Source organism: Limanda limanda, chromosome 22, assembly GCF_963576545.1.
Source record: "Limanda limanda chromosome 22, fLimLim1.1, whole genome shotgun sequence".
NCBI classification, from domain to species: Eukaryota; Metazoa; Chordata; class Actinopteri; order Pleuronectiformes; family Pleuronectidae; genus Limanda; species Limanda limanda.
Genome location: NC_083657.1, coordinates 5,159,274 through 5,171,246, shown reverse-complemented (window position 1 = coordinate 5,171,246; position 11,973 = coordinate 5,159,274).

Sequence of the window (11,973 nt, the reverse complement as noted above, 5' to 3'; positions counted from 1 at the left end):
TAAATTATAAATCAACACTCTCGCTAAATTTAATTTGAAAGAAAACAACCTTCTTTAAGTCGGCAACACATTCTTTCTCTTTTGTCGTTTATTTCTCTTAAATTGATAGTTTCGTGTTTGCTCCATTTTTCTCGTATAGATTTTGATTTGCCCGTCTTCTCTCTCCTCCGCTTGCCCCCCCCCGTCGAAAAGCACTTTATGTTTGCAGATTTGTATTTTCCCTTTTTATTTGAAATCAGGAAAAGTCCGGATTTACTCTGGATACAAAAAAAAAAATCTGTTATTTGTTAAATAAGCTTCGACCTCGGTCAATTGGTTTGAACCGAAATCGACCTCCGATTCAGAAAACGCGTATAAAGGAAGCTTCAGCTCTATTATTACGTTTTATATTTTTCTCCTTTATGATGCCATACGTCCACGTTTCCTCATCGTCCAAAGAAACTCCCGACTCACCTGCCGCGACCTTCAGCTTCCACGTGTCACACGAGTCATTCCCACCCTTTTCACCGTTTCATTTCCATGTATGGATTCATAGGTCTGGAGTTCATTCTCTTCATTCTTCGCTCGCTCACGTTTGCCGAAGGTGACTCGAAAAGAAAAGGCCGCTCCTATGACATCCATTCAAAACCGAGGCGCTACCGAGCCAAGGCCGGGTCGCCGCCGAAAAACCCGCTGAGCGCCCGTTTCCATTTTGTGAAAACATTTCTCGCAGAGTGCACAGACAGGTTCCGACCTCGGCCTGTGAAAATGTTCGAGAACCCCCCCCCCCTCGCCCGGGCCTCTTTGCGCCCGTGTAGCGCCGCAGCGGGCGGAGGGAGATTTGTTGTTGTTGTGTTCCGACCCCTGTTATCGACTCACGGCTCTTTGCAGCGCTGCACCTGTGCTGCTGTTGAACACTATTATTTTCTATAAGCACCATCCATAATTCACACGCTGCGACATCAAATATTGAGCGGGCGAGATGAAGCCGAGAGGTCAGGAGGCTGGTTTCTCATGTGAGGCGGATGCACCTCTTTCACAAACCCTCTTCTCCTTTTTCCTTTTGCTGAATTGCTTTCCCGCTGAGCTGCGAGCAAAACACAGACTTCTAAACTGGAATATTCCATTTTTTTTTTGATTTGTAGCTTTAGCGTTGATTTAAAGTCCAAACTCTCCACACCAGGAAGATGAAGGAGCCTTTTGGAATTCATCGTGTTCCCACTTGTCTCTCAATCGATGGGACAAGAGGAGGTTTAGAATGTTCGAGAAACTGTTTTTTGTATTTTGAGTCGTTACAAAAAAAAAATTGTCTCTCCATTTTCTTGATTTCCTTCAAACTGCAGCACTGTCTCCACATTCTGTCACTTTACTGGTGGTTCACAAAGTAGATCCTGGGCTGCGGGCGGAAGGATCCAGCTCCAGGGAAACTTTGCATCAGTTCAACACAAGCCTTCTTTCTTTTTCTTGGGTTCTGCTTTTCTTCTGTTGCTTTATTTTTTGTTTTGTGCAATCTGTGACATCCTGCACTTGTTCTGCCGACACCTCAGAAACACCACGACCCTCTGGATGGACACCTCCTTCTCAGATTGTGTGAAATGTTCCTTTTATTTAAAGAAAGAAAAAAAAAATACACTTCTTCTAGGTTCACTTTTTCTTTATGCACAACTTCTGCAACGTCTTTTTTTCTTTGAGCAGTAAAAGTTAATGTCAAGCTAATGGCACCAGCTACTACTTATGATGAACAAACTCTATGTACATAGATATAAATTTATATATAAATATATATATAAATGGGTCTTTGCACAAGTTATCTCCATGTCCGCTCCGTGTGATTTTAACAGGAAAAACAAAATGCGAAGGAACGTTCAGAAAAAAAAAGACTTTATATGCTTTACAGTTCTTTGTCTCATTAACATTTTGCACTTATTTAAAGAGGCTTACTTCTGTTTCTGGGCTGACAGAGCTGTTTTCACGCTCGGCCCAGATACTGTACAATATGTATATGTATTTTTATTCATATGCATATAAATATATGTCTATGTATTCTGCCTCCTGTGTTCTGTTCTTGTCGTCTCTCACTCTCAAACCTCAAGGCCACGGAGATGCTCCGTTTTTCAACTTAATCAGGAAGAAAATGTGATTTCAAACGTTCGCTGTTTGTAACGGAATAAAGATGCGAGTCAGAAAAAGCTGCTCATCCAAAACTGCCTTTCAGGGGAAATATGAGATTCTCTTTGTGTTTGAGTGACTTCTGCATGTCTGAGCTTCCTCTATTCACTCTCTGGGTTTGGGCGTGCTCGCAGCTTTATTAACAACCTTGGCTTCTTTGTCCGCCGTGGCACAAACAGCAAGGCGGTGGACGTGTCACCTCTGCAGGTCTTTCTGTGCCAGTTAGTACATTGCACTTTAAATTTTTTGTTTTGCTGCAGATTGCTAAACCGACGCGCCCTTGGGACAGAGATTGGATGAAAATGTGAAAATATGCTTGTGCGAATGTGGAACGACTCAGGTTGTTTGCTGGCAAATTAGGGAAAAGGCGGCAGGATGTCGAAGGTGAATCTACAAGTTTATTTCATGACCTGTAAAGGGACACAAGGTCTGAATGTGATTGACATTGCACAATAATTATAATTTTAGGTTTCTAAAGTGGGTTTTAAGGTTCCAGAGGTCGCTCCTGGAGTTCAGAGCAGAATCCTTCTGCCCCACGTTCTGCTTCTCCTCCTCTATTGAAATTCTTTGAGTAGAACAGTTTGACCAAAAATCTGTTTTACCAGATTCAAACGTGAGTAAGAGTTTGACCAAATGGTTCCAAAACAAACTCGGCTTCTATTCCCAAGCCTAAGATTAAGTTTCCACAAAATCTAAGGACCTGAAAGATGATTTAAAAGCAAAATAAGATTGTTTTCTCAAAGGAAGCATTTTCTTAACATGTTGACACACAAAGAAACATGCTACACACGTCGGAGACCAAGACTCAAACTGTGGACATTGTGGTTATGGCGCTTTAGTCTAAACCACGTTGGACGACCCGTCTCGGGGCAGTTGTTGAAAAAACTCTGATAAAAAAAAGCAAAATCTTTATTTTTAAACCAACATCCACCCCGGCAACGTCTGCTCATGAATACAAGACGTAAAAGGTTTCTATCAGCAAACCATGAAAGTCAATGCAAACAATTCCAACAGGTTCCTCCGACTCCATCAGTGAATTATTGTGTTACTGCCTCATCTGATGCATTATCAGGACAACACTGCACTGGAGGAAGTAGCACTGAGTAAATATTAGTGCAACACATCCCTGAGAGCTTCTGCAACATGGTGCAAACTTCCTAAGCAGTTTTCAAGAGGCAGGAGTGGGTTTGAAATGTTAGAATAAACATAATTCAACAAGAAAACCCTTCGCTCTTACAACCTTTAATCGTGTTTATGTTGTGTACTTTAACTCCAGAAACACTGAGACATATAACTTGTACGTGTTCTATATAAAATGATTAAATGTGACATTTCAAAGTAAATCATATCAATAATAATAAACAAATTGAATGTATTTGACTCAAAAACCTCCAATAAGAAAGTTATTATGTTTTCCAGTTGCTCTCGTAACAAAAACACATGATTTTCTTCACTAATTAAAGACGGATTCAATTTCTTTTTACACATTTTTAATGTCTCTGAAAGTTCAGTATCACGATAACGAGCCCTGGTCTGCGTCGGCCTTTCACGATGCAGCGGCAAGTGGCCGGACCACAGTGACCACAGCCACCACTCGGCTGTTTGATGCCCGGCGTCATTGTGTGAAAAGACAAAGGACAGTTCAGCTCAGTGCTCCGAGCCTCCTACCTGTCAGCCGCATCACCGTCTGCTCATTCCTAACCACAACTTTACCAGCGACATGTCACATTCAGAATAATCTGCAGCGCGAGAACCAGCCTGTGAAAGTAGCACACTTCATGTACACCACCACCCCCCCCCCCCCACCATCACCACCACCACCAGGCCGGTCCAGACTTCAGCATGGGGCACTACTTCTTCTCCGGGCCGGGGACAATTGATCCGCAGGGAGCCAATTACAGTGATTGGCACCTTTATTTGAGCGAGGAAAAGGCGAGAGAGCCGGCAGAAAGGAGACCAGATGGGTGGGCTGTATTTTAAAGGTGGGGAGGGGGACGGACAGAAGGAACAGCCCCCCCCCCCCGCCTCGCAGCACAGGAACTAACTGTGGCGGTAAACAGCTTCACTGACCAGCCACACTAATTGGGTTTTTATTGCTGTTTTGAACCTGTAGTCTCTCATCAGCTGCCTTATTATGTACGTTCTGTCAATGTTATTATAAAAATAATCATCGTTATTACAAGAGGAGAAATAGAGCGTCCACTCCCAATTAATTAATTACAATCAATATCCTGGTCAGTCAGAGCACAGCAGGTCAAGAGAACATACAGGAGCACACAACTGCACGTTTATATAGAATCTACACAACGATAACAGAGAGATAATCAACAGACATGACTCATTACACAGCTCTTTACTCCCGTTTAACATATAGAAATAGTTCTTTAGACTAGTGATTATTTATATTTATATCTGGAGGCTGGAGCCACATGTGTTTGGCAGCTGTGCTTTTAAAAATGACTTATTTATCGACCACTTAAAAACCTTGATTTCCACCAATGATGCAACAGCTCAGCGGACCAATAAGAATCTGCTCCGTTAGATCTGGTTGACCATCGATATAAATACACTCGTAGAATTTAATTTCGTATTGTTTTATTACTTGTTTTTACTTTGTCGTTCATTGCTGTTTCATGTTAGATTCTTAGTTGTTGTGTTGCTTCTTTGTGTGTTAAGGCTCCATTATGCTTCTACGAATCCGTTACGGACAAACGGACGGACAGATCGGACGCATACTTTTTAATTTATACCTCTCCGTGTTGAAAACAATTCACCGCCAGAACAGTAGGTGGCGCAACGGAAGACAAGCTTGGAGAAGCCTACCTCACGAGTAATCAGAAGTCCACGCTGTTTATTTACTTACTCCCCACTTTCCTCACACACAGTGTAGGCTACGATGGCAACTAAATAAAATAAAGTGCTCAAAATGCTGATGTAATCGTTTCTTAGTGCAACGGTTCCCCGGTCTTGGGATTAGCAACAGCTAATGCAGCTACACGGAGCTAGCTAGCTTCCCTCCCAGCTTCCACACACAGTCAGCAGGGACTCCCGACACTAACTACTACCCAGTGTTTGCTTCTAACCTGACGGTATTATAGAAACAGTGTCATGATAGAAGGTGAATTAAAGTCGTGACGGCGGGTTCTTGCACTGTTACCACCGCAGTTAGCATGGTTGCTAGCCCGCTAGCCTAGCCCGCTAGCGCCGTTTTGAAAGCTCGTTATAACCGTATGTGACCGTGCACACATGCCCTCAGTGCTCTAACGAGCCACCGTCAGCCGGACAACTCCGCTGGCTTAACACACACGTCACATTAATCGTAGAATCGTAGTTGTGTTTGTGTTTGTTATGAGGGAAAGAAGCAGGAAGTTTGAGGTCCGGAAATGTGAAATCCGGAAATGACGTTGTACGGAAATGATGACGTTCGCGGACCAATCACAGCCAAGGTCTGTCCGTGGGGTCTCCGAAATAAACACGGACAGTTAGAAAGATCAGAGGTGTACGAAAAGCTCTCCGAGGCGCTCGGAGAGGGCGTTCCACGACGGATAGGGCGGTCTTATCTGTCCGTTTTAGAAAAAACGGAGAAGCGTAAATCGGCCTTTATTCTCTGAACCTCCTGAACTGTGTTGCTTTTAGATAGATAGATAGATAGATAGATAGATAGATAGATAGATAGATAGATAGATAGATAGATAGATAGATAGATAGATAGATAGATAGATAGATAGATAGATAGATAGATAGATAGATAGATAGATAGATAGATAGATAGATAGATAGATAGATAGATAGATAGATAGATAGATAGATAGATAGATAGATAGATAGATAGATAGATAGATAGATAGATAGATAGATAGATAGATAGATAGATAGATAGATAGATAGATAGATAGATAGATAGATAGATAGATAGATAGATAGATAGATAGATAGATAGATAGATAGAGTACTTTATTCATCCCCGAAGGGAAATTAAGTTGTCATAGCAGCCGGTATATTTGAATACAATAAAATACAATACAATAAAATTAAAAATATTGAGGTAGAAAGAATAAAAAACAGAAGCACAAGATAAAATACAATAAAATAGGTAGATAAGGTGCAGTGTCAAGATGATGGTAATACTGATGATATGATGGTAATGGTATTGTTAGAATACAATAAAATAGATAGATAAGGTGCATTGGCAAGATGATGGTAAAAGTACTGATGATATGATGGTAATGGTATTGTTAGACAGTATATAAGAATAGTACAGTATATATAGTATATAATATAACATAATATATATTTATATATGATAGTAATTATACCAATATAAAAGCAGTATATGGTAATAATGGCAGCAACAGTATATATAATAGTAATGGCGGTATAATAATAGTAATTATAACATGTACACATGTATAAATATGTGTATATAGACTTACGTAAACAAGAATATACAGAGAGTATGATATATATATAGTAGAGGTATAAATATAAGTATTTGACTATACAATAGGTAATATAATATACTAAGAGTCTAAGAATATGTAGACAGAGTGTGCAAAAGACAATATTATTGTATAAAATGATATATAATATCAATATGGTGTATATGAACACATATCACATATGATGTGAAGTAAGTGTATATGGAGTGTTGTACAGGATCCACAGTGCTGAAAACTAAAAAAAACACGGTTATTGAATAAAAATCGGCCAGAGAGCTGAAATGAGACTTCCATATGATTTCTTATTGTCGCAACAGTTTGTCGCAGTAAATCTAAAAGACAGTTTTTCGATGCCATCTCTGTGAAGAAGAACAGAAGAACCGGGCGAGGGAGGGTCTGAATAAATGAAAGAATAAAAATAACGGATGCATGAACTATCCCGGCATGTGCACCTGATGCGTTCCACCGGCCCCATGTTGAAAGTCTTGTGTGTAACGCGACCACCGGATCAATTCCAGATCAGCACTCAGGAGCTGTTTGTTGTGCGTCAACAAACCAGCTCTCTCTGTTTTCCTTCAGCCGCCGCCGGACGTGTTTGTGTGTGTTTCTGGAGGGTCCACAGACCTTTAGGAATGCATCACTGTCCTGCCGCCCCCCCCTCTCCTCCCACGCTCTCTCCTCCCTCCCTCTCTCCCTCTCTCCCTCTCCCTCCCATAAAGCAGCTCAGCGGCCCATCGGGGGGGCCCCTCCACTAATTAGGGTCACTAATTGGGGGTCGGCCGGGGCAGAGACCCCTCCACACCTGCACGGTCATGTGACATTCAAAGAGGTGCGCGGGGTCAGGGGTGGCGGGGGGATAGGGGGAGGAGGAGGAGGAGGAGGAGGAGGAGGAGGAGGAGGAGGGGGGGATTAGTTTGGCCGGGCAGACGAGGAGAAGGGTTGCAGGAGGAAAAGACGACAGAAAGGGAAAAGCTCGACTCGAAGATGGGTTTTTATGATGAAGCCTGAGATGCAAGGTGTCGATTTTATACATTTTATAACAAAGACGCCCATGAAAGTGTTTTAAAGCACAGAGGATAGAGCAGAAGCATGGTGTGAGTGAAGAAGAAGGTGTCTGTCATCTTTTACCCGAGAGCACCAGCCTCCGACTTTAAAACCAAAGTCTCCATGAGGTGGGAGAGGATCCACACACACAAGTAGAGCAAGTGCGAGAAAGACAGCGCAGAAGAAATGCAGAGAAACGAGGGCGGGGTCCCGCTGCCGGGTCAGAGGTTAATTGCCAGGTGACCTTAAGGGCCGGACAGCTCAGCGGAGGCCCCCCCCCCATCCACCCCCCCTCTCAGCATCTCCCAGCTCCGCTCAGCTCTCCTGGACTAAGTGATGTGCGCTTGTTTTGACACGATTCACACAAGAGTCGGCTTAAGCTCGGGCGAAAAGACTCACAGCTGCATTCCTGAGAACCAAGCGCACCCGAGAGCCGGAGAGAGAGAGAGAAGGAGAGAGAAGGAGAGAGGGAGAGAGAGGAAGAAGGAGAGAGAGAGGGAGAGAGAGAGGGGGAGAGAGAAGGAGAGAGAGAAAGGGAGATAGAGAAGGAGAGAGAGGTAGAGAGAGAGAGAGGGAGAGAGGGAGAGAGAGAGAGGGAGAGAGAGAAGGAGAGAGAGAGAGAGAGATAAGGAGAGAGAAGGAGAGAGAAGGAGAGAGAGGGAGAGAGAGAGAGAAGGAAAGAAAAGGAGAGAGAAGGAGAGAGAGAGAAGGAGAGAGAGGGAGAGAGAAGGAGAGAGAGAGGGAGATAGAGAAGGAGAGAGAGGGAGAAGGAGAGAGAGAGAGAGGGAGAGAGGGAGAGAGAGAGAGGGAGAGAGAGAAGGAGAGAGAGAGAGAGAGAGAAGGAGAGAGAAGGAGAGAGAAGGAGAGAGAGGGAGAGAGAGAGAGAGAAGGAGAGAGAAGGAGAGAGAAGGAGAGAGAGAGAAGGAGCGAGAAGGAGAGAGAAAGAGAGAGAGGGAGAGAGAGAGAGAAGGAGAGAGAGGGAGAGAGAGAGAGAAGGAGAGAGAGAGAAGGAGAGAGAAGGAGAGAGAAGGAGAGAGGGAGAGAGAGGAAGAAGGAGAGAGAGAGGGAGAGAGAGAGGGAGATAGAGAAGGAGAGAGAGGGAGAAGGAGAGAGAGGGAGAGAGAGGGAGAGAGAGAGAGAGAAGGAGAGAGAGAGCGAGAGAGAGAGAGAGAGAGAGAGAGAGAGAGAGAGAGAGAGAGAGAGAGAGAGAGAGAGAGAGGGAGAGAGAGAGAAGGAGAGAGAGAAGGAGAGAGAGAGAGAGAGAGAAGGAGAGAGAGGGAGAGAGGGAGAGAGAAGGAGAGAGAGAAGGAGAGAGAGAGAGAGAGAGAGAAACAACCGGCTTCAGGGAGTTTTGTATATTTGGGTTTTAGGCCGAACACACGTTGACTTGTGACAGTGGGAGGAGCCCAGGTGTGACCACTGAGAGGACGGACGGTTGAGTCCCTTGTGCCTCGAGTTTCAGGGTCCTGGTGCCGTCATGTTCTCTCACTTTCATGACCATTGACCATTAACCAACATGGATGATAAGAAAGATGTTAAAATGAAGGAAGATCTTTGAGAGACTTTATTTGACTTTTTAGTCTGGTCCACTAACATGGAGGAGGCAGGGACTGTGACCTCTACTGCAGCCGCCCACCAGGGGGCGATCCAGACGCTTTGGCTTCACTCTTGGGAGCTGTCATGTCGTCCATCTTTACAAGCTGCTACGGGGACATGAATAGAAAACTGTTCATTACCAGTCACACCTGTGTTCCTCCTGCTATACAAGTCAGTTCTCCTCTTTACTTCTACTTTTAGAACTAAACAATCATTTACCGGATTGTTTGGCCTTGTGGCGTTCTGCATCGAAATGAAAACACTCCACCTTTAATTGCATTTGCAGTCAAATGTATGTATATAATCATTTCTCTTTTCAATCTCATCCTCTCAGGGTCGCCGGGGAGCGGATCCTCGCTGGAGGAGGAGGTGTTTTTTTAATCTACATTTCTTATTTTTGTGCGTCTGTGTTTGTGTTTGCACGTTTTGATTTGTCTGAATGTTCATTTAAGGGCTGAAAAGTTTTTCTTTTTAAAATTTAACAACGTGTAAACTTCCTTCTTGACCTTGGAAACAGCAGATAAACAAAACTGGGTGAGTTACGTCTCCTGATGAAGATCATGTGACACGATCAAAAGCACCAGGACAGGAAGTGAATGAACCAACCTGAACTTCCAACCTTCCCTTTAAAGACTGAAACTCAATGTTTACATTTAAATTAACTATAAATATAAATATATCATATTGTCGTTATGAATGAGTCTAAATGTTTATCAATGAGCATATTTTATATCTTGATTTAATAAAACGTTGTCTGCAGAAATACTCGCAGCAGCTTTGTGTTATTTTCTGTGCTCATTTTGAAGGTTTGAACACAAAGCTCAACATGTGGACAAACAAGCGTTTACACCAGACAATTGAGATGACCCATCACACTTGTGTTGTGCGGCATTGTGACACACACACACACACACACACACACACACACACACACACACACACACACACACACACACACACACACGACAACACATCATTGTGCTGCGACTCTGTTCCCATTTTCATGTTTTTTCTCCAACCTTCACAAAGGTGGACGAATCTTCCCCGTACAATCAAAGGAGCGCAGCTGAACACACACAAAAGTGGAGATTACACAATTTATTCTGCCTTTTCCGAACAATGACTGTGAGCATCGGTGTAACGGGAGGAGAGGCCCGAGTCTCCTTCTCCTTCTTCTCCCTGATGACTCGACCTCTGCTGCCTAAATCTCCTTTTCACGACCTGAAGCTGCTGCAGGACTCAAGGACACGTCCATCCTCCTCCTGTTTTGTCTCTGCATCTTTGCATCACCTCCTTACCTCTTCACCTCCGCTTCTACTTCTATGACCGTTTGGTTTGTATTCATATCGGCCGGCTGTGACACTATGTGAAACAAGCATCCAGTGCATCAGCAACATTCCGGCGCCGTTCTGTATTGTGCCGTGAATCAATGGACAGAGACGCAGATCGACTTGGCAGACTTGTCCTTGGGTATAAAGCCGCTTTTGTTGGGGCGGCCATTCCTGCGCTTATCTCCGCTGATTAGGTCGGTGGGTTTTCAGAAAGTGATAACACCTCAAGGACACGGGATGGCCCCTTCATTTGTCTCCCGGAGCATAATGCACCCGGCCTCTAAAGAAATCCTGTTTCAACCATTAACCACACAAACAATCTGGAAACCTTGGACTCCTCCCGAGTTACAGGGAACTTGATAAACTCGGCTTTTAAATCCTCCATAGTGTCCTCCGTCTCCTTCTCCTTTCCTCGCCTTACATCCAGCGGGGGCGATGTAGAGCGCTAATGCACAGCAGAGTGCTCCCCCGACTAATGAGTGCAAGGTCACGTGCCTCCGATACTTTATCATCATTGCATGCTTCAAGTCTCACGGAGCTGACTTCAAGGCGAAGCCACGATACATATTCAGAGGAGCTGAGGAAGATGTTATTCAGAGCTCGACGGCACAAGAGAGGAGTGCTTCTGAAACAACAGGTGAGGTGAGGAGGAGCCGAGACGCTGCTGCAGCATCGAGTCGTGAAGAAGCGGGAGAGAAAAGAAAGTACTTAAGTATCTTGTTAAAAGCTTGAGGACACTTATATTATTATATACTTATATTTCCTCACTGTGTCTTTAGTCCCATGTTAAAGGTGATTTCATCTGTATTCACCGTCTCTTCAGTCAGATATTGATTGACATCATTTCTAGAAGTGTTTTCAGGTGATTCTCCACCGTGATCACATATCGTCATCATCATCATCATCATCATCATCATCATCATCATCATCATCATCATCATCATCATCATCATCATCATCATCATCATCATCATCATCATCATCATCATCATCATCATCATCATCATCATCATCATCATCATCATCATCATCATCATCATCATCATCATCATCATCATCATCATCATCATCGTCTTCATCAATCCCCATCAGAGCTGAAACCTCTCTGTGTGTTCTCCCCCAGCTGACGTCTGATGGTATTGTTGCTTACACATTAGCAGCTGGAGCCCCATGTGACATCACAAAGGTGGGCGGGGCATCTGTCTGCATGGCACCATCCCCTCTCATCCACCTCGGCGTCCTTCCTGTCTGTCTGTCATGTGGAGACGTGTCTGTCCTCCCCTGTCTCACCTCCTCTTCAAGTGGCTGAGATTAGATTAACGGCTTTTCACTGAACTTCTACTCCCAAACACGTTGTCTCCTCTTCTTCTTCTTCTTCTTCTTCTTCTTCTTCTGGTGATGGAAGACAACTGTGA